General features: G+C 60.2%; 2 long non-coding RNA genes across 2 annotated transcripts; both read left to right on the top strand.

The window, feature by feature from the left end:
* Nucleotides 1-4,693: 4,693 nt before the first annotated feature.
* LOC138844515 (uncharacterized) lies at nt 4,694-6,869 on the top strand. The gene is made up of 2 exons (XR_011380407.1): nt 4,694-6,012; nt 6,640-6,869. It is a non-coding gene; the product is annotated as an uncharacterized lncRNA (long non-coding RNA).
* A 628-nt stretch (nt 6,870-7,497) lies between these two features.
* On the top strand, nt 7,498-20,731 carry LOC127487966 (uncharacterized). Its single transcript, XR_011380524.1, has 4 exons — nt 7,498-16,548; nt 16,803-17,106; nt 19,623-19,731; nt 20,516-20,731. It is a non-coding gene; the product is annotated as an uncharacterized lncRNA (long non-coding RNA).
* The last annotated feature ends 4,698 nt before the right edge of the window (nt 20,732-25,429 follow it).

Raw genomic sequence — 25,429 nt, 5'->3', positions numbered from 1 at the left:
GTGCGGTCCCTGGATGTGCACAGAGCCGGGTGGGGCCAGAACGCTCCCAGCATCCCTGGACGCACACCGAGGGGCTCAGCCGGGTACCGAGCACTTCCAGATAAGAAGTTGTTGCCATAGCTACTTCCACGTGTGAACAAAGCCGTATTTCGGCTTTCTCTTCTCTCCCTCTAAAAGCGTAGATGTCAACAGATGCCTTTACTTTTTTTTTTATTTTTTTTATTTTTTATTTATTTATTTTTTTTTATTTTTGGCAGTCAGAGTGGACAGTGAGAGAGAGAGACAGAGAGAAAGGTCTTCCTTTTTGCCGTTGGTTCACCCTCCAATGGCCGCCGCGGCTGGCGCGCTGCGGCCGGCGCACCGCGCTGATCCGATGGCAGGAGCCAGGAGCCGGGTGCTTTTCCTGGTCTCCCATGGGGTGCAGGGCCCAAGCACCTGGGCCATCCTCCACTGCACTCCCGGGCCACAGCAGAAAGCTGGCCTGGAAGAGGGGCAACCGGGACAGAATCCGGCGCCCCGACCGGGACTAGAACCCGGTGTGCCGGCGCCGCTAGGCGGAGGATTAGCCTAGTGAGCCGCGGCGCCGGCCCAGATGCCTTTACTTTTAAGTTGTATTTATTTGAAAGGCAGAGTGACTGAGAGGGAGAGGCAGAGGAGGAGACCTTCCATTGGCTGTTTCACTCCCCAAGTGGCTGTAATGGTTGGGGCTGCCATCTGCTGTCTCCCAAGTGTGCATTAGCGGGGATCCGGATTGGAAGTGGAACCTTGGGCATGGGATGCTGGGGTCCCAGGCAGTGACGTCCCCCGGGTGCACACCCACCGCGGGACAGGCCGATGCCAAGGGAGTCACGGGCTCTCTCTTTGGCTCAGCTGCACCCTGGTCCTGCGGGGCGGTTCCCAGCCACACCGGAAGCTGGTGGATTTATCTCGGCGACTTCTCTTCCTCCCCAGGTCTCCTCCTTCACCGTGCTGGCCTCCTGGCCCCAGTGCTGTGGATGTGACGGACCGCTGGTGAATCTGGTGTCTGGGTTATTTCAGCATGGCCAGCCCGACGAAAACCTGGTGCCTTTGGCTCTGTCAGGATCCCTAACCTGCGCCAGCCTTCTAGTGCTCCCAGAGTTGGCAGCGCACGGACGCGAGTCTGGGGTGACCCTCCTTCCCTGAGTCTCCATGAGTCCTTGTTGACCTCTCCACTCATGAGGCTTAACTGCAGGGTCTCGCTCTGTCTGGAGACCTCAGTGTGTTTTCCCAGGTTCTGAGGCAGGTGCCGCGGGCGTCCGTGTGGAGTCCGCGCGCAGGTGGGCACACGCCAGCACGGAGGCCTCGTCGGCGTTCCCGCCCACTGGGGAGGCGTGGGTGCTTCTCCCCTGCAGCTGCAGCTCCTGGCCAGCCCCCGAGGGGGAGGCGTGGCGGACGTGGGGCTCCCAGGCCCCAGGGTCAGGCCTGTCCTTGGAGGGGCACCCGCAGCCCGAGGCGGGATTGTGGCGCTGAAGCGGCTCTTTCCCCTTCCTCTCTGACTTGCCGGGAGCACCAGGTGTGTCCTCTGCCTGCCCGTCCAGAACCCGAGAAGCTTCAGCTCTGGATTCGGGGTCTCGGACTCACTGGCTTCACCGGTCGCAGTCACCGGATCACCGGCCCCCCCGCCCCGCGGTGCCAGTTACGGCTTCACAGCAGAACCGTTGGTGCGTCGCTTGCAGGTGCAGGGTTCGGTCACGGGGCGCCTTGCCTTTGTACTGGCGGGGCTGTTCCACTCGTGACGGTTCCAGGTGTGTCACTGTGTGTGGACAGGGCTGACAGTCATGCAGCTGTCCTGCTGCCTGTGTGGCCCCGAGGACCTCGTCAACGCCGCCACCTGCGTTTCTGCTTGTCTCTCAGGCGAGGGCACCTTGGCAGCCGTCCTGGGTGGTCAGGCAGCCTGGCCCCGTCGGTCCTAGAACACCGGGCCTACTTCATTTGCTTGTAGGGAAGAGAACACCTCCTGCAACAAAGCATTGGAAACTCTTCCGACCGTTAGAGGTGCTACCGGCGACGCAGGAACGCGCGCCTGGGCGTGGGTGCGGCTGCTGGACACGAGCGCCCAAAGGCACAGCCCGCGCGGGTGGACAGGGACGCACGAGGGCGCCAGAGAGCCGAGGAGCGCCCGGGCCGCGCGGTGCGGTCGGGCGGTGCCCTCTCTCCGAAGGCCCGCGTGGCCGCGGCCCGGGGCTCGGCCGAGCAGGGGAGGAGGCGCCCCTGTGCCCCCGGGGCTGAGCGGCGAGCACGTTCCCACCGAGTGGGCTCCTGGCCTCCGCCCTCGGCGAGGACGCCCCCAGGCCACCTTGGAGCACTAATCCTCACCTCCTCCCTCCGTCTCTATGGCTCTGGGGGCTCCGGAACCCCCAGGTGACATCAGACCGCATATGTCCCTGTGTGGCCTGGTGGCGAGCGTCGGTCCCCCCCCCCCCCCCCCCCGGGCCTCAGTACCCGGGTCAGGGCTCCTTCCTCCTCCGGCGCCGCCGGGGTCCCCGGCCGCTCGTCCCCGAGGCAGTGGGGCCCCTCCACTCTGGCTGCTGTGAGCCTGGGCGCCCAGCTTTCAGCGCCTTGGGGCGCTCAGTGGAGCCCCCAGATTGTGCGGTGATTCTGGTTTTTTTCTCTTTCTTTTCTTTTTTTTTTTTTTTTTGACAGGCAGAGTGGACAGGGAGAGAGACAGAGAGAAAGGTCTTCCTTTTCCGTTGGTTCACCCTCCAATGGCCGCCACGGCCGGCGCACTGCGCTGATCTGATGGCAGGAGCCAGGTGCTTCTCCTGGTCTCCCATGGGGTGCAGGGCCCAAGCACTTGGGCCATCCTCCACTGCACTCCCTGGCCACAGCAGAGAGCTGGCCTGGAAGAGGGGCAACCGGGACAGAATCCGGTGCTCTGACCGGGACTAGAACCCGGTGTGCCGGTGCTGCAAGGCGGAGGATTAGCCTAGTGAGCTGCAGTGCCGGCCGGTGATTCTGTTCTGTTCTGAGGAAGCTCCGTGCAGTTTTCCAAACCGTGCCCAATGCTTGTCATTTTCCAGTTTACATTTTTATTAAAAAAAAATTTATGTGTTTACTTGCTTGAAAGTCAGAATTACAGAGAGGGAGGGAGGGAGGGAGCAAGAGAGAGATGTCTTCCATCCGCTGGTTCACTCCCCACTGGCTGCAACAGGAGCCAGGAGCTTCCTCCAGGTCTCCCACGCGGGTGCAGGGCCCAAGCACTTGGTCCATCCTCTGCTGCTTTCCCAGGTGCATTAGCAGGGAGCTGGATTGGAAGTGGAGCACCTGGGACTAGAACTGGCGCCCACATGGGATGCGGGTGCTGCAGACGGCTGCTTAACTGGCTGCGCCACAGCGCCAGCCCCTGTTATTTTTAATTTGTTTGCTAACAGCAGCCCGAGGATGTGAAGTGGTATCTTGTGCTGGTTTGGGTGGTCACCCCCGCCCCCCCACATTCACTCTCTCTGTAGATAAGAGCTGTGCAGCTTGGCCTGGTGGCTCGGAGCTGGGGCGTGTGTGTGACAGGCAGGCACTGGGGAGCCAGCCGCCTTGGGCCCCACGTCTCTGTGGGGTCCCAGTAACCCTCTCCGTTGGGCTGGGGGGGGAAGGCGTGAGACTCCGGGCAGAGCTCTCCGTCCGGTTCTGGGCACACAGTTGGTACTCAAGCCTGGTGACCGTGCAGACAAGGGCAGCGCTACAACACTCAGCCAGGGGGGTGCTTCGGCTGAGAGGCCTTCTCCCGCTTCCTCAACATCCCCGCCCCCACCAACACCCTGACCCCGCAGGAGGCGCCTTTAGCCTGAGCCCTGTGCTAAGGGTTTTCATGGGTCCCTCTCAGGACCCAGAAGTCCAGGACCCACTGCATGTCCTGGGCACCTGTCAGGGTCACCCAGCCTCAGTCGGAGCCTAGGAGTGCATTCCCTGCTGCAAGGGGAAACTCCTCTGCCAGGGCTCCCACCCCAAAGGCAGCCCCCTCTGCGAGGCCCCGCCCCAGGCACGAGGGGTCGGTGGACTCCAGGAGCGGGGGCCAGTGGACCTCAGAGAGGCTGGCTTTGTAGGGCTGGGCACATGCAGGACGCTGGTCGGGAAGGGGCCGTCTCTGACTTCATCACGCGTGTTTGCTCATGGCGATTTCAACAGAGCAAGAAGTATTTTTGAAATGGGTGCAGTAAGTTCACCGAGGAGCCAGGGAGCGTGGGAGGAGGGAGGGAGGCCGGCCTGCACACCAGCAGCTGCGGGCAGCTTTGTGGGATGAGCCGGTCTGGGTCTCTGCCAGGCGATGGGGTCACACGGCGGGCTTGGAGAGCAGCTGGAGCGGTCCCGCCCTGGAGGCCGGGGCTGGGGAGGGCCAGGCTGGTGGGCGGAGGGAAAGGCTGCCCGGGAGGAGGTGGTGCCAGGGCTGAGCCGGCGGGAGGTCCCGGGCACGGGGTGCCGCCCAGGCACTCTTCCTGGGGGCAGAGAGTCTCAGCAGAGCTGCCTCAGCCATGCAGGGGCCGAGGCGTGGGGTGCGGCTGCTGGCTCCTGAGCCCGTGAACCACACCTGCTCCTTGTCCGCGTGTGTCCGGTGCTGCAGCAGCCGGCCTGGTTGGTGACGGAGTACAGCCCGGAGGAGGTGGTGCGGGCGTGGCATTCTAGGGGCTCATGGGACTTACTTAGCTGGGCCTTGAATCCAGGGGCAGAGCTGGGTGGGGGGAGGCAGGCACAGGCCCACAGGGGAGCAGTGGGGAGGGAGAGTCGGAGTCTCCGCGTGTGTGCAGCCGCAGGACGGGGCTGCGGGGGGCTGAGCTGCAGAGGGATGCAGGGCTGGTGCTGGGCCTTGATGTCTTGTACACTTTGCTGGGAAGTCTGAGCTTTGTTTCGGGTGGGCGGGTTTAGAGCACTGGGTGGACGTCGTAGGCAATGACTTAAGAGAATTTAATTCCATTTGAAAGGCAGAGAGAGAGAGAGAGAGCACTCTTCCATCTGTTGGTTCACACCCCACATGCTTGCAACAGCTGGGGCTGGGCCAGGCCAAAGCCGGGATCCACCCGCCTAGGTCTCCCGCGTGGGTGGCAGGGGCCCAAGTACTTGGGCCAACACCAGTTCCTTCTCAGGAAGCTGGGATTGGAAGCAGGGCCGGCGCTGGACGCAGGCCGTCTGAGATGGGCCGCGGGCGTCCCGGGGAGTGACTTCCCTCCGCACCGCAGGCCCAGCCTGGCGCGGCTTTTTGACTGTGGGGCCTGGATGGTTGGGGCAGGATTGGAGGTGGTGCCGGGATTGGCTTTCTGCAAACCAGGAAGGCTGTCCAGGGCCGTGGTGGAGGAGAGAGCGGAGACGGGGGTAGGACGTGCTGTTCTCCGTGGCACGGCTCTAGGGGGCGCTCTTGTGGGCCATGGGCCCGCAGGACCCCCAGAGTCACACACTGCCCATCCTCACCACCCCCCAGGCCTCATGGAGCACACAAAAGATGATGGACGCAGAGCCTCAGGACTGGAGGCTGGGTGACGTCGAAGCTGATTTCCAGGGTTCTGTCCTGGCTTGGAAGATACAGGGAAGACAGAGTGGGTGCCGAGGGCTGCCCCAGAGCCCCTGAGAGCAGGGAGTCCCTCGCAGTGCCTGGTTCCCAGCTGGGCCCGCAGTGGCCTCTGCCAGTGCCCCCAGGGCCTGGGCTCAAGCAGCAAGCATAGGGGTGGGCAGTGCCAGGTAGCTTGGGGTTGAAATCAAGTAGCAAGAAGAGTGAGGGCGACAAAAAGAGCCACAGAGGGCACCCGTGGGCCTCTGTGGTGACCCCCCCCCCACTGCAGCACCCGAGGCCCAGCCTGGCCGTGACCCAGTCCCACCCTGCCCAGAGCAAACACGACAGCAGGACGAGCCAGCACCCGGGCTGCAGAACTGGCTGCAAACCAAACACAACCAGCCCCGCTCTGTGTTCAGCCTGGGCTGGGCCGCACCTCCGGGTCCCACGCAGGGAGCTGCTGACCCCCACACTCCTGCAGGCTCTGCCACCCCTCCCGGAAGAGCCCTCGCGCAGGGGTGAGTGTGCCTGTCCTCGGTTAGGAGCGTGGGTCCGGGGCCGGGCACTTGCTCCTTGGGGATGTGCGTGGTGAGCTCAGCCGGAAGGCGGCCTCCGACCGTGCCGTGTGGCTGCACAGGGAAGGCTGCTCTGCCTCCTCCAAGGACAGACTGCGCTGCTGCCCGGGTCCCCAGTGGGCAGGAGGAGCCTGAGGTGGTGGTGCTGGGGGCTCCAGGTTCACGAGGACAGGATCGGGGCGTGGGTCTGGAAGTCTCAGAGTCGCCGAGCTCTGCCATCTGAGCTTCTGGGAACGCGCACCAGACCTGGGGTGACGTCACCCTGCAGGCTGAAGCTGCCCTCGGGCTGCACCTGTGCGGACAGGAAACATGGGTGGGTTTCCTGTTACCTATTGTGTGCACTCCAGAATCCAGAAAATCTCACGCTGGAACCACTTGGAGTCCCATGCGTTTTGGATGCGAGATCCTCAACTTGTATCCTTAAGGGACCTCTGCTTGGGTGGCCAACAAACAAAAAACCCCCGATGGTTAGAGCTGGCGCTGTGGTATAGCAGATTAGGCCTCTGCCTGTGGTGCTGCCATCCCATATGGGCGCCGGTTCAAGTCCTGGCTGTTCCTCTTCCGATCCAGCTCCCTGCTAATGGTCTGGGAAAGCATTGGAAGATGGCCCACATGCTTGGGCCCCTGCACCTGCACGGGATACCTGGAAGAAGCTCCTGGCTTCAGATCGGCCTGGCTTTGGCCATTGTGGCCATTTGGGGAGTTAACCAGCAGATGGAAGATCTCTCTCTGTTTCTACCTCTCTCTCTCTGTAACTCTGCCTCTCAAATAAATAAATAAATCTTAAACAAACAAACAAATCCGATGGTCAGCGCCGGACAAAACCTCTGGGCTCCTGGTAAGGCCGCGGGTTTACCAGTTGGCCACCAGGCTGGGGGGTCCCCAGGGGCTGCTCACACTTGCAAATTTCTCTTTAATTTGCAAATTGGAGGTTACTCCTATGAAGCAGGGCAGGTTAGCTGGCCTAATAATAACCCAGAGCTTCCCTCTGCCCTAAATAGGAGACCTCATTAGCAAGCGGGGCTTTTGTTCCCTGGAAGCCACAAAGCAGCCAGTGTCCCTGCTGGGAGGGCAGCAGCAGTTACCAGGGCTGCTGGGGGTGGGGTGGGGGGGTGAGGTTTCTGGCACCCTCCTGTGCTGGCCAGGGGTTAGCAGGGATGCGGCACCCACTGTGGGGAGCAGGGTTTTCCCCTGCCTGCACTGCGAGGGCTGGGGTACTGATAAATTCCTGGGCAGATCCACAGGTGCCAGATTGCACCTGTTTCTCCCCTCCCCATACTGGTGCCGAGACCTGCTGGAGGGGGCTGGGGGCAATGAGAATGGGGGCAGTGGGAATGGGGGCAGTGGGAATGGGGGCAGTGGGAATGGGGGCAGTGAGAATGGGGGCAATGGGAATGGGGGCAATGGGAATGGGGTGGGGAGCAGGTGGCCAGGCAGGAGGTGTGAGGCCGGCTCCTGCCGTGGCCACTGGAGCTGCTTCTGTGGCGAATCATCTCAGATGGGAGGTGTCTGTACCCTGACTTGTCCGTGTGGAGTTGGGAGCTGGGGGTGTGGATCTCTGTGTGTCTGCAGCTGGGAGCGCGCCCCACGCCAAGAGAGGTGGCCGGGCAGTGGCAGCGAGCAGAGCTCGGGCCCTGGGGCCGGGCCGGGCAGTGGCTGAGGCATCGGATGGCCCCTCCCTCCCTGCGACTCGTCTCCTTTCTTCCGTGGGGTTGAAGACTGTGCACGCGCTTTCGTCCCCATTCTGGCCGGCAGCGCTCAACACAGACTCTGCCCCAAGGTCTGTGTTTTCTCCGGGTTTGCCTGGGGCACCACACTGGGCTGTGGCACTTGTGGGAACTAGATGCCCTGTGCCCGGCAGGCTGCAAGTGGGGACCAGCCTTCATTTATCTCCTGGAGTCCCCTGGGTCCCCCCACTGGGGGCAGGGGAGGTCAGGACACACAGCCGGCCGTGCTGTGTCCTAAGCCAGCGACGGAACTTTCTAAAGAGCACTCCGGGGCTTGCTGCCGGCAGTGCTTGGTGGACTTGTGTTTGGAGAGGGGAGAAGCTCTGGTCCTGCTACCTGGAGCTCATGGCAGTGGGAGTCACGGTGGCTCAGCGGCAGAAGCCACCCGAGTGCCATCGAGGGCTGCAAGGACAAGTGACGTGATGTTTCCATAAATGAGGCGGGTCGCAGGCGCACACGGGAGAACGTTGGTCCCCCTGGAGAAGGGAGGGGCACTGCCTCACGCCACAGGGTGGGTGAACCCCGGAGACTTTAAGCTGGGGGAGCCAGGCTGGTCACAGACACGAACATCTGCCTGGCGCTGTCCCCGGGCTGCCAGGCTCAGAGACTGCACACGGCACTGGCCTGCGGCTGGGGGAGGGGCCTGGGGACAGTTGGAGATGGATGGCTGGGGCCACATGGTGGAGGGACTTAATACCACTGAATCTGTGCATTTTTTAAAAAAGATTATTTATTTATTTATTTGACAGGTAGAGTTACAGAGAGAGAGAGACAGACAGAAAGGTCTTCCTTCCGTTGGTTCACCCCCAAAATGGCCGCCACGGCCAGCGCTGTGCTGGTCCGAAGCCAGGAGCCAGGTGCTTCCTCCTGGTCTCCCATAGGGTGCAGGGGCCCAAGCACTTGGGCCATCCTCCACTGCCCTCCAGGGCCACAGCAGAGAGCTGGCCTGGAAGAGGGGCACTAGAACCCGGTGCCCATATGGGATGCTGGCGCAGCAGGCGGAGGATTAGCCAAGAGAGCCACGGCGCCAGGCGCTGAATCTGTGCATTTTGCCACGGGGGGCGGGGAGAAGCAGTGGTTCTGCCCGTGCAGGGCGGGTGGCTCAGGGGAGTGAGGTGTCTCCCATCTGCCCCAGCTGAACGTCCGGGACCCCCGCGTCCGGGATGCTGGCTGGAATGAGGCCAGGATGGCGTCCTGCCTCGCCCGTTCCTCTCTTCCGCTGCACCTGTCTGCCCAGTCTTTCACACACATTCCACGGCACAGAACAACGCCTCTCTCACCTTGAACGTGGCAACAGCAATCCTCAGAAGCAGATGCTGAGCCGGACTCAGAGTGCAGGAGGTGATGGGGGGCAGTGCCAGGGGCCACGGATGGGGCGTGAGGAGCGAGGCCCCTGCAGGTACCCTGGTCCCGACTTTGTCGGGCTGACACGCAGGTCCACGTCCGTCCCGTGAGCCCTGTTGCCTGCAGGTTCCCCACCTGCTCCGGAGAGGCAGGTGTGGGTGCTTGGCCTGCACACCCCGATGATGCCGTGGTCCTAAGTGAAGACGTCATCGTGGAATTGTTGTCTTTTATTGTGCCATGCAGATGCCGTGCCGTGGTCTGCGTCTGCACCTGCTCAGGTGGCCCCGATTCCGGCGGGGTCCCCATGTATGCAGGCAGCGCCCCAGACAGCGTGCTAAGCCCTGAGCCAGCACGGAGCACCTGATGCATGACAAACTCTGAGGTCGGTTCTCGTGACACCTGCCCATGGCTTTCGCAGACGGATCGGCCATGGCCTCTGTGCGGTTCAAGTTTTCATCTTTTCCTGTGCTTGCTTCTAGCCACCCCGGCTCTGCTCAGTGAGAGGACGCAGTCCTCACGGCTCGGGGTGAGGGCAGAGAGGAGGGAGTTCAGGGACAGATGGTGACACGCGTGAGGCCTCAGCCACGCGGTTCTGACCTCGTTCCCAACGATACAGGGGCCGCGGGATCCAGCACCTGACTCTGAGTGTCGTCTGCGTCTGGGACACAAGGAGGAGCTTCCTGCCTGTGTTCCCAGGGGACCCTGTTGGTCGCTGCTCCTGGTCACTTGGATCACGCACACAGGAGCGTCCGCCGCAGAGAACCCGGAATTCAATATGCTCTTGCCCAGTGTGGGTGACCTTGGAAGTCATCTACGGGGGGAGGGGCTGCATGGAGGGCCGCGTCCTCTCCTGGAGTGTGAGGGCAGGAGGTGCCGGTGAGTGTGGGGGGCCCAGGCCGCCACCTCGGAGGGCACGTGTCCAGTCCACGCCTGCCCAGAAAGGTGGACATGTGGCAGACACCATGGCTTAGCTGCAGCCCTTGCACTGCTGCGCATTCACGTTTTGGGAGCAGGGCGGCTGGGATAGCTCTCTGGGCGTCCTCCGCATGGCGGGGGGCATGCAGGACGTGCCACCTACAGACGTGTGCCGTGGTTGACCGGCCGTGACGCACAGGTGCAAGGTCCTTGCCATTGCTTGCAGCCGGTCTTCCTCGGAGCTGCTGGGCCCCGGGGCAGCCGGCCACGCTGCTCATTGACAGCTTTTCGCTCCAGGGACCAGGAGCCCATCGCCACGCCCCACGGAAGCTGCTGTGTTTCCTCTTTGGCACAGAACAGCTGCCAGCTGCCACTGGCTTCCAGCCAGCTGCTGGCCCCAGAATTATTGGGTGAGCCGTGGGCAGCCATGAATGATTCCGGCCGCTGGCCAGTCCCCTGAAGTGTGCTTGTCGAACCAGAAGTTCACATGTCGCTTGGCAGGAGGTCATGGGGGAAGAGGCAGGGGAGCTCGGCGTGGGGCGGGGCTCGTGAGCTGGCAGCCTTCCGCTTACTGGAGACCCGTGATGCTCCTCGCCGATCCGGCTGCAACGCGGGCTCCTGTTGTGCCTGGTGGGTGGAGCCAGCGGCTGGTGCCCTTGGCGGGGTTGAAATGTTAGATTGAGAAGGGGAGAGGCAGACACAGGCCCAAGTGCCACCCTGCAGAGCAACGGGCTGGCGGCAGATCTAAGCCCCCCCTACCCAGAAGCTACCCTTGTAACAGACACCGCGGGCTGTGGGCTCAGGCCGTGGCTCCAGGGAGACGGGAATTTCCGCGGGTGAGGGGTGCCGGGGTTCTGCGTGTCAGAGGCTGTTCCTGAAGTTCTGCCTCCTGGAGCCTCTGCCGGGGAGACGGGGGCGGGGCGGGCTTGCCGTGGGTGCTCGGTACCTGACTCAGTCCGTTCTCGGTGGCTGGAAGATCCCTGATGCAGAGGGGAGGCTTACCCAGCTCCCGGTCCTGGGGCTGGAAGGTCCGAGCGCGAGGCTGGCGGCTGGCGAGGAGCCCCAGGTGCGTCCCATGTGGTGGGAGATGTGTGTGCGGAGGGAACACGGGGAGGGAGCGCGGACGCCCGAGAGAAGGGGGCGGCTCCTTCTTCTGCAGTGCCCGTTCTCGTGGGGCCTGGCCCCTCCATGAGACCCGGGCAGTCACAGCCCCAGCACCCCACTGGGCCCTGCCTCTTTCTTCTGCAAAGATTTGCTTATCTACTTATTCGAGTGATGAGGGAGGGGGAGGTGTGTGTGTGTGTGTATAGTGTGTGTGTACATTTATTTATCTATCTCCATCATGTATCTCCCACCCTCTGTCACAGCCCCAGCACCCCACTGGGCCCCGCCTCTTTCTGCTGCAAAGATTTGCTTATCTACTTATTCGAGTGATGAGAGAGGGGGAGGTGTGCGTGTGTGTGTGTGTGTGTGTATAGTGTGTGTGCATATATTTATCTATCTCCATCATGTATCTCCCACCCTCTGTCACAGCCCCAGCACCCCACTGGGCCCCGCCTCTTTCTGCTGCAAAGATCTGCTTATCTACTTATTCGAGTGATGAGAGAGGGGGAGGTGTGTGTGTGTGTGTGTGTGTGTGTGTGTGCATATATTTATCTATCTCCATCATGTATCTCCCACCCTCTGGTTCACTCCCCAAATGCTCACAATAGCTGGGGCTGAGTCAGGCAGAAGCCAGGAGCCGGGAACGCCCTCTGGGTCTCCCACAGAGGTGGCAGAGCCCCAGTACTTGGGCCATCGCGTGCTGCCTTCCAGGGTGTGCTTCGTCAGGAAGCTGCATGGCCAGCAGAGGCAGGACGCCGACAGGGGATGTGGACCCCCAGGCGGCTTAACCCCCACTGCGCCTCAGCGCCCAGCCCAGCCCCGCCCCGCCTCTCCCAGGTCCACCACCTTTCAACGCCAGCACACGGGAGACCAAGCCTTGGTGGGGCCGTCCTCGCTCAGAGCCAGCGGGCCCGACAGGGAACTCACTCGGCAGCCCTCCCTTGTCCTCCAGCGGGGCCGGGAGAAGGGGCCCAGTGGAAGGGACGGAGGGAAGTGAACGCCTGGTAAGGGCGTGCGGTGCGCCGGGAGCTGTCGGGAAGAAAGCCGACGGATTCGTTTGCTTTCCACAGCTGGGACAGGCACGGTTTGCGTGCAGTGGAGTGCAGGCTGCCCGTGCCCCGTGGTCCTGGGCCTGGGTCTGCAGGGGGGGCAGCACCAGTGCCCCCCAGTGCCGCTGCCCCTCTCTCCCCATGGGCCCGTGCTCCGGAGCCGCGGGGCCTCCTCAGAGCCTGGGCTGTGTGTGCTGTCTCCACGCGGAGGTTTCCTTTGCACGTCCACCAGGCGCTGTGGTAGGCGGCTCTCAGTCTGCACCTGCTTCAACCGGAACTGTCGTGGGGGTGACTCCTCTGCCCCACCGCCTCGGTTCCCCTGTGCCAGGGCTCCTTGCTCTGTGCCAGAGGCCCACGCCCAGGGCCACGCCGTGGCTGGGAAGCAGCCTCGTGGCCCAAGCACAGGACGTGGAGCAGTGGAGCCAACACTGCAGAGCGCGGCCGAGCCCCACCCCGGGCTTGCTGGGGTTGCTGTAGGTTTGTTTCTGTCCTGAGAGGAAGGAGAAGTCCTGGGAGGGCTTGATTACTTATTTTAAGGTTTATTTATTTATTTGAAAGGCAGTTACAGAGAGGCAGAGACAGAGATGGGCGGGAGAGGGAGAGGGAAAAAGAGAGAGAGGGAGAGAGAGAGGTCTTCCATCCACTGGTCACCCCCCAATGACTGCAATGGCCAGAGCTGGGCCCATCCAAAGCCAGGGGCCAGCTGCCAGGTGCTTCTTCTGGTCTCCCGTGTGGGTGCAGGGGCCCAAGCACTTGGGCCATCTTCTGTTTTCCCAGGCCACAGCAGAGCGCTGGATCAGAAGTGGAGCAGCTGGGACTTGAACTGGTGCTCCTATGAGATGCTGGCACTGCAGGTGGTGGATTTACCTGCTACGCCACAGTGCTGGCTTTAAACGGGGCCGAGAGGGAGGCATTTCCAGTGGTGGTGACACAACCACGTTTGTTGGCGAGAACAGAGCAGACCTGAACTGGCCGGTGTGGAGGCCGTGGCTGCAATCCAGGGAGAGAGAGGGCAGCTTGGGGGGCAGAGGCAGGGGCCAACCGGGGGGGTCTCGGGGAGCAAAGACGCCAGCACCCCCTGCGGGCTGAGTGTGGAAGAGAGGACGCAGGGAGGGGGGGTCCCAGGTCAACCTGGGATGGCGCCGTTCTCCAAGTGGGGGCCGTGGCGGTGCTGGGGGCACTGCTTAGCCTTCGGCTACTTTAACTAAAATCCCAAGAGGAGCTACTTGTAGGGAAGCGGTTGATTTCCGTTACAGCTGCCGAGGCTCGCGGTCCAAGATCAGTGTCCCCTTTCGTCTGCAGGGCCGTGTGCAGAAGCAGGGAGACAGGAAGTGCTCTCTCTGCGAGGACACGCCCTGGCCACTCACAGGGCCCCGTCCATGTGCCGTCACCGTTGGCATTCACGCAGTCCATCAGCTGCCGCTCCAGTCTGCGCCAGGCCTGTTGAGACCACGGCAGTGCTGGAAGCGGAGGTGGAGGCAGCTTAGGGCCGTGAGGTCATAAGTGCCGACCTGTGCACACTGAGCAGGCGAAGCTCGGGGCCAGCCCAGCGATGCCTCGGAGGGAGGGCGGGGGGTGCCAGGTCCACAGCCCTGCAGGGAGGTCTGGGCTGAGCGGGGCGGCCGTGCCCTCGGCGTGGGAGTGAAGCCAGCTGGCGGTGGGCTCGTCTGAGGACCTTTCATCCATATGGGACCACGGTGCACCTGCTGCACCTCGGAGTCTCTTTTGCTTCTACTGCCTCGTGCCAGCGGAGCGCTCACTTCCCCCGGGGTCCTTCTAGGCCCCCTACACCTGCGTCCAAGCCCCCACGAGTCATGGCCGTGATCCTCCGGCAGGCCTGCGATCGCCCTAGCGTGTTTCAGATTCACGGTGAATTGAAACTGCCGGCACCAAACACTGCCCCAGGCGGGGTTCACGGCACTGGTGGGAGGGAGCGCATCTGTCCCCTGAAGGAAGACACGGGCCAAGTGGCCTCCCTCTCATTTTTCCAAAATCCTCTGAGAACTCCAGCTGTGAAGACCCCACCGGGAGCAGCCAGGGGCTGGTCTGAAGGCTGGGAGGGCCTTGGGGCCAGGCCAGGAGTGGCTGCATGGAGGCCACCTGCTCCCTCAGGCCAGCTGGGAGTTCTCCAGTTCTTGTCCTGAAGGGCACAGAGGGAAGGAAGCAGGTGCAGCTGGCCCAGATAACCGCCTGCAGTGAGGAGGCGGGAGCAGCCAGCCCCGCCCTGCAGGCCGAGGTCCCAGCCCAGCCGGCTTGGATTGGGGCTGATGGGTGGCCTGGCCAGGGAGATGTGGATTCAGGGGCCAGGGGCTGGCTGCAGGTGTTTGAACAAGTCCCCCTGGGGTCTGAGTGTGTAACGCAGGCTTCCCCACTGCCCTGGGGAAGCCTCCTTGGTGCCTGTGTTAATCATTAGCTGGGGGAAGGGAGCTGACCGTAAGGAACTGTATGCTGACTGTAATGAACAGAAACCCAGTGCGCGTGTATTGGGAACCTGTTGCATTCCTGGCGTCCTGTGGGCCACGTTCCACACATTCAGGCTTCACAGCATCCCTAGGAAATGGGTCTTGTTATCTCGCTTCACAGAGAGGAAGCGGCTCAGCGACCCCAGACAGTGCCTGCAGCATCCAGCCACGAGCAAGCGGATGCATCAACCCAAGCGCTAACGCGCCCAGGCTCAGGGTGAGGGCCAGGATCGGAGCCGCGACCCAGCGCTTCATAGCACCCAGCAGCAGGGGCTGGGCTGAGAGTGGGGGGTAGCACCCAGCAGCAGGGGCTGGGCTGAGAGTGGGGGGCTCACGGAGGGAGGGGCCGGAGGTGGAGCGGCACTCCGGGGAGGTGGAAGACAAAGTCGCTTGTGGGACAGACAGGAAGGCTGGGAGTGGGCCCAGGACGCAGGGACAGAGCCGGGAGACTTGGGACCGCGCTGTGGGGAATGGGACAAGCACGGCTCCTCCTGGGGTCGTCTCAAAGCTGGTCTTTCCCGTCCGCTCCCCTCCAAGGCCCGAGCCCTGCCTGGGAGTGAAAGCACACATCCTTGCTCCGGTGAGGCCGGAGCCTGGCCTTTGCCGCCTGTGGCAGCAGCCAGCAGGGACGGCTGGAGGGACATTCCTGAGCCGGGACGACAGCTGGTGCGTGTCTCAGGCCGGGTCCGGCCCCACGGTCAGTTCTGACTGTCCAGGCAGCCCGGGGCTGGTGAATGGCCCTCCCCGCCCTCGGCTCTGCTCTGCCGCCTCCCGGGAAGAGGCCTGAGGGGCACAGCGGGCAACAGGAGCCACTCAGGTGGGCGCCCTTGGCTCCCGGGCTGCCCCACCGCGCCCCTCGGGATGGCGCACCCTGCTGAGTCCCCAGTGCGTGAGGGTCTTTAAGAATGTCACAGAAAATGTGGAATGTGAAACAGCTCTGCCTGGATTTCCGTTTTCTTGCGCTGAAATCATCGTTTAATTCCGTTTTGCGTGAGCTTTCTGAAGTCGCTCCTCTTCCTCCACCTGCTGTTGGCAGGACATTAAGACCTGTTTTCTGGGGGGGGGGTGACATACTCGCTGGACCAGTATGCCTGAGGCATGCAGGGCGTGGCTCCATGTTTTTAAAAAAATATTTGTATATTTATTTGAAAGAGAGGAGGAGGAGGAAGAGGAGGAGGAGGAGGTGTTACCGGAGAAACAGCAGGGTGTTACCGGAGAAACAGCAGGGTTCTTGTCTTCGCACAAGAAAGAATTCAGGCGTGAGACAGAGTAGTGGAAAGCAGAAGTAGCAAAGTTTATTAGGGCAGGGACATCTGCAAGAACGGATGGGCACTTCTCCAGACAGGACCTGAGAGAGAGTGCAGAGAGTACACCTGGCCAGACCAGGCGGGCGGCTCAGCAGAGAGGCAGAGGGCTGAGCGGGCAGTGGCTCAGCAGAGAGGCAGAGGGCTGAGCGCCGCCTGGTTGAGCGGGGGAGTTAAGGAGATGGGTCTCTGTCTTCACACATCTCCTCCTGAAACAAAGGATTTTATGGCTGCAAATACTAAGAAGCTCCTATCTGAGTTTTTCCTTGAAGGTATCAGACAGGAGGAAGTCTCGCTGGTGCCATCCTGGTTCAGAGGAAGGGTGAGCAGGACCCCCTGGAGAATGGGGATCCAGAGCAGGGTGTTTGAAATGCAGATACTGGGCTGCACCTGGGAGATTGTGGAAGATTTGTCAGGCAGAAGGGGCGGGACCCCCACCTGGCAGGTTATCAGGTAGAAGGGGCAGGGCAGGATCGAATACAGGGCTGCCCCTGAAACATTGTCAGGATGACTTTGAGATGCAGATGCAGATGCTGGACCGTAGATGTCTTCTCTTTAGGCCTGTCACACACACGTAAGCTCATACCTAACTTCCTGCCTAACAGGGGGAGGTAGGGAGGGAGGGACAGAAGGAGGGAGGGAGGGAGGGAAGGAGGAAGGGAGGGAGGGAGGGAGGGAAGGAGGGAGAAAGAGAGAGAGAGAACTTCCGTATGCTGGTTCACTCCCAAAATGGCCACACGGCCTGGGCTGGGCCAGGCTGAAGCCATCTGGGTCTCCCACATGGGTGCAGGGGCCCAAGCACTTGGCCATCTTCTGCTGCTTTCCCAGGCACATCAGCAGGGAGCTGGATCAGAAGTGGAGCAACCAGGACTTGAACCGGCACCCATATGGCATGCTGGCGCTGCGGACGGCAGCTTAGCCTGCTGCACCACGGCACCGGCCCCACGGCTCCCTTTGCTCCCAGCCCTTCCCCAGGCCCCCAAGGCCTGTGACCGCTGCTCCTGGTTTGCCCAGAAGGTTCTGATGTAGCCGTGGGAGTCTTGGCCTGGGGCCTCCTCAGTCCAACAGCACTGTGAGCTTCTTTCTGAAGATGTTTCCAGAAACATCTCAGCATTTCAAAGACTCATCACAGGTAACAGAGGTCTTCCTTCCCCGTGAGAGAGAACCAGGGCTGCGTGTTGGGGAGATACTGCGGGCCCCCTCCAGCTGTGGTTTCCAGTTCCCACGGTCAGTGATCGCTCCACTCAGTGTCTGGCTGCCCTCTGCTGTAGCGGCCACGGCTCCATGTGCTTTTGTTTATCTCTGGGTTGGTAACAGCAGGCATCTGTGCCCTGGGGGCTTGGATTTCCCAAGGGTCTCCCGTTACTTGCACGCGCAGGTGCAGGTGCTGCTGAGGGGGAGCCCGCGGGGGGAAGCGGACCTGCCTTTTCCAGGCTGGATGATACGTTTCAGCTTGGGGACGTGGTTCTCCAGCTCTCTGCGAGGCGGTACATTATTATTTTATGAATGAGGCATTGACGCTTCTTTCAAATATTCTAGCTTCAGGCTATTTTACTTTTGTGCAGAAAAGATGAATTATTTATGAAGACAGGCATGAATATCATATGATAATGCTCTCATTTCAGAGGAGGCAAAACGGGCTACAGCTGGTGGGCCGGGGGAGGGGCTGGCCCTTCCCCTCACCCCCACCCCACCCCACCCTCACTCTCCTGCCCCAGCCCCCCCCCCTCCTCCTCACCTTCCAAAGTGCCCCTCCCCCTTGCAGCTGTGCATCCTGGGCAGGGGCTGATCTCTGAGAGGCAGCAGGTTCTCCCAGACTTGGGGGGGCAGGAAGCCGCCCCCCCCGCCTGTCACTCAGCCCTCTTCTCCCCCTCCTTTCCTTCCCTGTGCACACTTCACGTGCGGTCTGGAGATGCTTCACCCTCTTTCAGGCTCAGAGTCTGCAGCAGGGGCCACCACTTCCCCCTTGGCCCCGTGTCAGAGGTCCGGCCCCAGGTGGTGTGTGAGTGGCAGCTGTCACTCCGTGTGCCCGTGGGGGGCTGGGACCACTGGCACCTGAGGGCTGTCCCCGGCTGTCCCCCGGCTCTTCCTGGCTGGTTTGAACACAGACAGTCCTGCATCCTCAGAGGCTCGGCTCGCCTGGGCCCCTCTTCCTCTCCTCCCAGGGGGCCGCAGCCCGAGGGTACTTCCTGCCTGCCTGGGGCCCCGGCAGCTGAGGACTCCTGCTGGGTGGCACACACGTGGGCGGGGGTCACCGCCCAGGGATGGAGCCTGGCGTCTGGATCCTGCCTCTCGGGCTGGATGCCTTTTGGACCGTGTGGGCTGCAAATCGCAGTGGCCTCCCTCGAGGCCAGAGGCCACAAGTCACCCGTCTGTTCCCTTCCTGTGGCGCCCAGCATGGGAAGCACCTGCTGCCCAGGGGAGGAAGCCCCCACCCCTGCCCAGGCCCGCTCTGCGCTCCCCACGCCACGCTTCCTACCTTGTGGTTCTGGGCTGTTGGCCACTCCCCAAGTCCCCCAGGGGAGCCTGCACCGGGCCACACCTTTCCCCCACAGCCAAGCACAGGTGCCCACCTGAGAACTGCTGATGGGCTCAGGCTGCCCCTCTCCCCCCAGTTCTTATTCCTTTGAAAGGCAGAGTTGGGTGGGGGCAGAGAGGGAGGGTGGGAGGGAGAAGAGAGCCTGCAGTATCCAGACTGCCACAACCACCATGGCCGGAGCTGGGCCGATCTGAAGCCCGGAGCCAGGAACTCCATCTGAGTCTCCCATGTGGGTGGCAGGGACCCGAGGACTTGAGCCCTCGCCTCTGCCTCCCATTAGCAGGGAGCGGGATCAGAAGCAGAGGCAGGACTTGACCCCAGGCACCCCGATATGAAAGGCAGCTCTCTGCTATGGCCTGGGAAACAGTGGAAGTTGGCCCAAGTCCTTGGGCCCCTGCACCCACGTGGGAGACCAGGAAGAAGCTCCTGGCTTCAGATTGACCCAGCTCCGGCCATGGTGGTTGTGGCCATCTGGGAGTGAACCAGTGGATGGAAGACCTTTCTCTTTGTTTCTCTCTCTCTGTAACTCTGCCTCACAAAAACCTTAGAAAAAAGGTGAGTCTGTCACTATTAGTTTTTTTTTTTTTTTTTTTTTTTTTGACAGGCAGAGTGGACAGTGAGAGAGACAGAGAGAAAGGTCTTCCTTTGCCGTTGCTTCACCCTCCAATGGCCACCATGGCCTGAGTTGCGCCAATCCGAAGCCAGGAGCCAGGTACTTCTCCTGGTCTCCCATGGGGTGCAGGGCCCAAGCACTTGGGCCATCCTCTACTGCACTCCTGGGCCACAGCAGAGAGCTGGCCTGGAAGAAGGGCAACCGGGACAGAATCCGGCATCCCGACCGGGACTAGAACCCGGTGTGCCGGCGCCGCTAGGTGGAGGATTAGCCTAGTAAGCCGCGGCGCTGGCCACTGTTAGTTTTAAGCAACAAAATAATGTTAAAAAATATCATGCCTGTAAAAATTGCAAAATTAATATGTATTTATTATGGAGACTAGAAAATTCTGTTGAGGAAAACACCAGCACCCTGGGAAGCACAGCTGGGGCAACCGCTGTTAACGCGTCGCTGTATTTCCTTTCCATCTTTTTTCTCTGGGGTCCTTCACTGTAAGCCAACTTTAGTCCCAAAGAATGTAGAGCGTCTTCCTGCCTGAGGCCCGTGCTCGCGCTGACGGATGTGGAACCAGGCGTCCCGTGGCTGCACCTGCTCCGAGCTGGAAGGTGAGCCAGACCACGTGACCTGGGACAACCAGGTCAGCTCTCACCTCCCACAAGTGTCCCAGGCAGGACGCTGCTCCCTGGGTACAGGCAGCTAATTCCTGCCACCTCGGCGCTCCGGCTCCACCGTGCTAACATCGGATTAATAATTAACATTTGCCGAACTGGTAACCGTTTCTTAGATACTGCACTGAGCGTGCTGCAAGAATTAAACTCCTTGCGTCCCTGAGAGACTCTCGCCTGCTGGGACCTCTGATTTTACTTTTGAGGAAATTTAGGTGTGGGGGTCACACAGTTAGTGAATGGTCTACTGGTTGCATCACTTGTATTTCCCGTGCTTGTGTAGTCCGTGCACGCGTGTGTAAAATGTGTGTCAATGAGTGTATTTCTCTCTCCCCATCACCTAGCCGTCTCTGCTTCTCTCATTTATCTCACGTCTCTGCCATCATATCTGTCATCCACCTGTATCTTCTATTTATTAATTCCGTCTGTCCTACGTATCTCTAATTATATCTCCATTACCCTATCATCTCTCTGTCTCCACCATTTCTGTCATCTGTCCTATCTGTCCTATGTCTAATTCTATCCTCTATTCCTCTATCATCCATCTATGTCTATCTTCCTACCTGTCTTGGATTGATCTGGATAATTTCTGAAGACTCTCCATCTGGGGCCGGCCCTGTAGCATAGCAGGTAAAGCCGCCGCCTGCAGTGCCGGCATCCCATATGGGCATCGGTTCGAGTCCAGGCTGCTCCAATTCTGATCCAGCTCTCTGCTATGGCCTAGGAGATGGTGGAAGATATCCCAAGTGCTTAGGTCCCTGCACCCGCGTGGGAGACCCAGAAGAAGCTCCTGGCTCCTGGCTTTGGATCGGCACAACTCTGGCCACTGCAGCCATTTGGGGAGTGAACCAGCAGATGGACGACCTCGCTCTCTCTCTCTCTCTCTCTGCCTCTCAAATAAATAAATATTAACTAAAAAAAAAAAACAAAAAACCAAAAACAGAATCTCCGTCTGCCGTTTACTGCCCCCACAGCCCTGTGCCCTTCTCATTCTGAGGGTCCTTGCAATGGTGTAGCCTTGGTGCAGGAGGACCCTGTCTCCCACGTGGAGACCAAGAGGGTGGGATCGGCCCACCGCCCTCCTGGCACAGGCAGGTCGATGACACGGGGCTTAGGTCAGCCCACCGTGGAGCGAGGCGGTTCCAAGTCACTGGACGGTGGTGGGGGCAGCACCCCCAGTCCAGTGGCAGAGGAGGCAGAGGGTGGTGGAGGCCGGAACCCCTGGGGCAGTGCTGTGTCTTGACCGGATTCTTCCTGAGGCCTGATTGTGGCTCTGGCCCGCCAGCCCCAGCTCCCTGTCCCCTGCCTGTCGGAAGGCAGCCGTAGCCCGTGCTGCACCCATGCCCTCCTCCTCCTCACTCTCCTCTGGCCCCAGCTCCAAGGCCAAGGCAGGGCACGGCATCACTCGGGGGACCAACCTGCAGAGAGGAGACTCACCACCGTGTGGATTCCACACGCGGAGAGCACTTTCCTCTCTCAGCACCTCTACAAGGGCACGTCACAGAGTTTGTGCCAAAATGGAACAAAATGGATGGAATGTGCTTATCTTGATGCAAAAACAACGTGGGGATCCACGCAGAGCTTTCCAGCACACACGGTTCCCGTGAGCTTTCGTAAGACCCCTCAGGTATGAGCAGAAGTCAAGCCACCCTGGTGGCCAAGAGGCCGCCCTTCTAAGGTTGACGCCAATGCTGTGGGCAGCAGAGCAGAGTGATGGGAAGACCCAGGGTGTTCACTCCATGCACCTGCTGAGTGCTCCCCGTGACCTGCTGAGTGCTCCCTGTGACCTGCTGAGTGCTCCCCCTGCACCTGCTGAGTGCTCACCTGTGCACCTGCTGAGTGCTCCCCGTGACCTGCTGAGTGCTCACCTGTGCACCTGCTGAGTGCTCCCCGCGACCTGCTGAGTGCTCACCTGTGCACCTGCTGAGTGCTCCCCGTGACCTGCTGGGTGCTCACCTGTGCACCTGCTGAGTGCTCCCCGTGACCTGCTGAGTGCTCCCTGTGACCTGCTGAGTGCTCACCTGTGCACCTGCTGAGTGCTCCCCGTGACCTGCTGAGTGCTCACCTGTGCACCTGCTGAGTGCTCCCCGTGACCTGCTGAGTGCTCACCTGTGCACCTGCTAAGTGCTCCCCGTGACCTGCTGAGTGCTCCCCGTGACCTGCTGAGTGCTCCCCGTGACCTGCTGAGTGCTCCCTGTGACCTGCTGAGTGCTCCCCCTGCACCTGCTGAGTGCTCACCTGTGCACCTGCTGAGTGCTCCCCGTGACCTGCTGAGTGCTCACCTGTGCACCTGCTGAGTGCTCCCCGTGACCTGCTGAGTGCTCCCTGTGACCTGCTGAGTGCTCCCTGTGACCTGCTGAGTGCTCCCCCTGCACCTGCTGAGTGCTCACCTGTGCACCTGCTAAGTGCTCCCCGTGACCTGCTGAGTGCTTACCTGTGCACCTGCTGAGTGCTCCCCGTGACCTGCTGAGTGCTCCCTGTGACCTGCTGAGTGCTCCCTGTGACCTGCTGAGTGCTCCCCCTGCACCTGCTGAGTGCTCACCTGTGCACCTGCTAAGTGCTCCCCGTGACCTGCTGAGTGCTTACCTGTGCACCTGCTGAGTGCTCCCCGTGACCTGCTGAGTGCTCCCCATGACCTGCTGAGCCAGCCAGCCCTGAGCGCTCCCCTAGGCAGCTACCGAGTGCAGAGCCAGCCAGCCCCGGAGCTGCCCAGCCAGGCACCTCTTTGCACAACAGAACAGATGCCTTTAAGTCAGCTCAGGGTGAGTGTTCTGTCTCTACAGCAGGACCACTCCTAATTGGTTTCCCCGAAGCTTGGCTCTCTGAGCTCAGCATTTCTCAAACAACTTTCTGGATCAGGACTCCTTTCCACTCTTAGGAAACACCGAGGACCCCAGAGAGGTTTTGTCAGGTGATATTCACCGTGTGAGAAATTAAGATGGAGAAGTCCTCAGAATATTAATTCATGCAAAACAAACCCATTAGCATGAATGACATCTTTATGAAAAATAATTTCCAAAACAAAAACATCAGAGAGAATTATGGCTTTGTTCCAGTTTTTTTTTTTTTTTTTTTTCAAATGTCTTTAATACTGGCTTACTGGATAAGAGGCGGATTCTTGGACCTGCCTTTGCAGTCCGTCTGTCGCACGTGGTTGCTTTGGTTGAAGAAGGAAGCAAATCCAGCCTTGCCCCAGTAAGTGCTGTAGGGGGTGGGCACTCCTCTGATGCTACACCAAGACGTGCAATGAAGAGTTCTTCAAAAATTTAAAATTTAACTTACCTATTGAAAGGGATGGAGGGACAGACAGAGATCTTCCATCCACTGCTTCAAGACTTCAGTGCCTTAGCCAAGCCAGGGCCGGGAGCCAGCAACTCCATCTGGGTCTCCAGGGACCTGAGTCCTTGAGCGGTCACCTGCTGCCTCTCAGGGTGCACGTTAGTGGAAGCTGGATCAGAAATGGAGGAGCTAGGACTCAAACAGGCTCTCAGATATGGGACGCAGTTGTTCCCAGCGGCCGTTTGAACCTGCTGTGTCACAACGCCTGCCCCTGACTAGCCTCATTGTGAAACACGCAACTGTAGCACAACGTCTTGTGCTTTGTTACTTCCCGGCCAGTCCCTGGGATGCTCTCTGCAACTGCGCACTGTGCGCTTGGAGACACTTGCTGGCAGACTTAGCCAGATCCTACCCATCTTAGTGTGTCTTGTTACAGTGTGTAAAAAACACTAAACTCACCCCCAGGCATCAGAACAGTTCTGAAGATTGGCAGCTGTCAAACTCAGGGCAGAAAGCACCTGAACGGCCACGTTTTCTAAAAACTTCGATTTTTGCTCGAAGGCTCGCATTTCATCTCTGGCTCCAACGCTGCCGGTTGGGATCCTTGAAGCCTCAGCCGCTCCTGATGCCAAGCGCCACTCTTGGGGTTAAAAGTGCTCCAGGAGGAAGTGGCTGCTCAGCTGGCCACTCTCGGAGCTGCACGTGGGCTCCCCTAGAGCCGGTCCTCAGGCTCAGGGCGCTTTAGTGAGATTTAATCATTTCGTGTTTTCCTCAGTCAAGTGCAGTCTAAAGTAGAACTGGCTCTTCTGCTTTTTAAAAGATTTATTTATTATTTGAAAGGCAGAGTTGAGAGAGAGAGAAAGTCTTCCACCCGCTGGCTCACTCCCTAAATGGCCACAATGGTCGGAGCTGTGCCAATCCAAAGCCAGGAGCTTCCCCAGGGTCTTCCACGTGGGTTCAGGGGCCCAAGCACCTGGGCCATCTTTTACTGCTTTCCCAGGCCCTAGCAGAGAGCTGGATTGGAAGTGGAGCAGCCAGGACCGAACCGGCACCCACATGGGATGCTGGCACTGCAGGCGGCGGCCTCACCTGCTACGCCACAGCGCCAGGCCCTTTTGCTTCTTTATAAGCAGCGCTCAGGTGTGAAGACGTCCATCACCGGGACTGGGCTCTGCCTGGGTCCCAGCTCAGGCACCTTCGGATTTTCTCTGTGCATCGGCACCACGAGTGTGGATGTCCACGTGGTGGTCGGGGTGAGCCGTGTCTTGGGATCATTACGGGGCTGGCGCTTGCTCCAAAGATGCCCTGGGGTCCCAGGGACCCCAGGGGTGCCCAGGCCACACGTGACCAACGCCGGCTGTGGCTTCTGGTTGATGTGGGCAGCCACAGGTAGTCACTCCCTTTGTTTACACTTAAACATATGAATGGAGACTTCCCGGCACAGACAATTAGGCTAGGGGAGATTCCGGGAAGAGGCAGGAGGAACCTAAACCTTTCACAAGAGATGATACAAATAATCAGTCACACCTGTAACCTTCATTTATCACCTAAGTGTTTTTATTGTAACCTTAAGAGCCGTTTTGATATGTAAATCTTTTGTGCTCCTTCTTGTAAACAACTGGTCATGTTTAAATACTACTGGATTTATTCAATAAAAGAGCCTTGATCAGGACTTGTCTTGGCTCCATTCTTTGCGTCCTTGTCCCCGCATTCCCACTCTCTGTTTCAGGAAGACCCAGTTCATTGTGCCGCAGGCCGGCACAGGTTGACTCCGGGACTTCCTCCTCCTGAAAGCAACCACAGTGGGCTTTTGCCGCCCGTGACCAGTGTTCCAGGCTACCAGTGCCGTCGTTCATGGTTATGTGAGTCAGAATGCTGAAGGCACTGAGGTGTAGGGCAAGCGCTAAGCAAGCGATGGTCAGGAGGACCAACGCCTCCCACAGCCTGGTGTGCAGACGGTGTTAAGCGATCAAACCCACGACCTTGCCGAGGTGGCTGACATTGTCCTTATTTATTTTTTAGATTTATTTATTTATTTGAAGGGCGGAGTTACATAGAGGGGGGAAGAGAGATCTTCCACCTGTTGGTTCCCACCCCAAACGGCCACAACGGCTGCAGCCGGGCCCGGCCAAAGCCTGAAGCCAGGAGTTTTATCTGGGTCTCTAACACGAGTGGTAGGGCCCCAGGATTGCGTCATCTTTTGCAGCTTTCCCAGGTGCATTAGCACGGAGCTGGCTTGGAGGTGGAGCAGCCGGGACTGGAAGTGGCACCCATATGGGATTCCAGTGTCTGAGGTGGCGGCTTGGCCCGCTGTGCCGGCCCTGGCGCCCTAGATTACGTGTTCAAACTGGCATTCAGC

The sequence above is a fragment of the Oryctolagus cuniculus genome, chromosome 12 (genome assembly GCF_964237555.1).
Source record: "Oryctolagus cuniculus chromosome 12, mOryCun1.1, whole genome shotgun sequence".
NCBI classification, from domain to species: Eukaryota; Metazoa; Chordata; class Mammalia; order Lagomorpha; family Leporidae; genus Oryctolagus; species Oryctolagus cuniculus.
The sequence above is the reverse complement of the archived record's forward strand: the minus strand, read 5'-3'. Positions and strand labels throughout refer to the sequence as shown.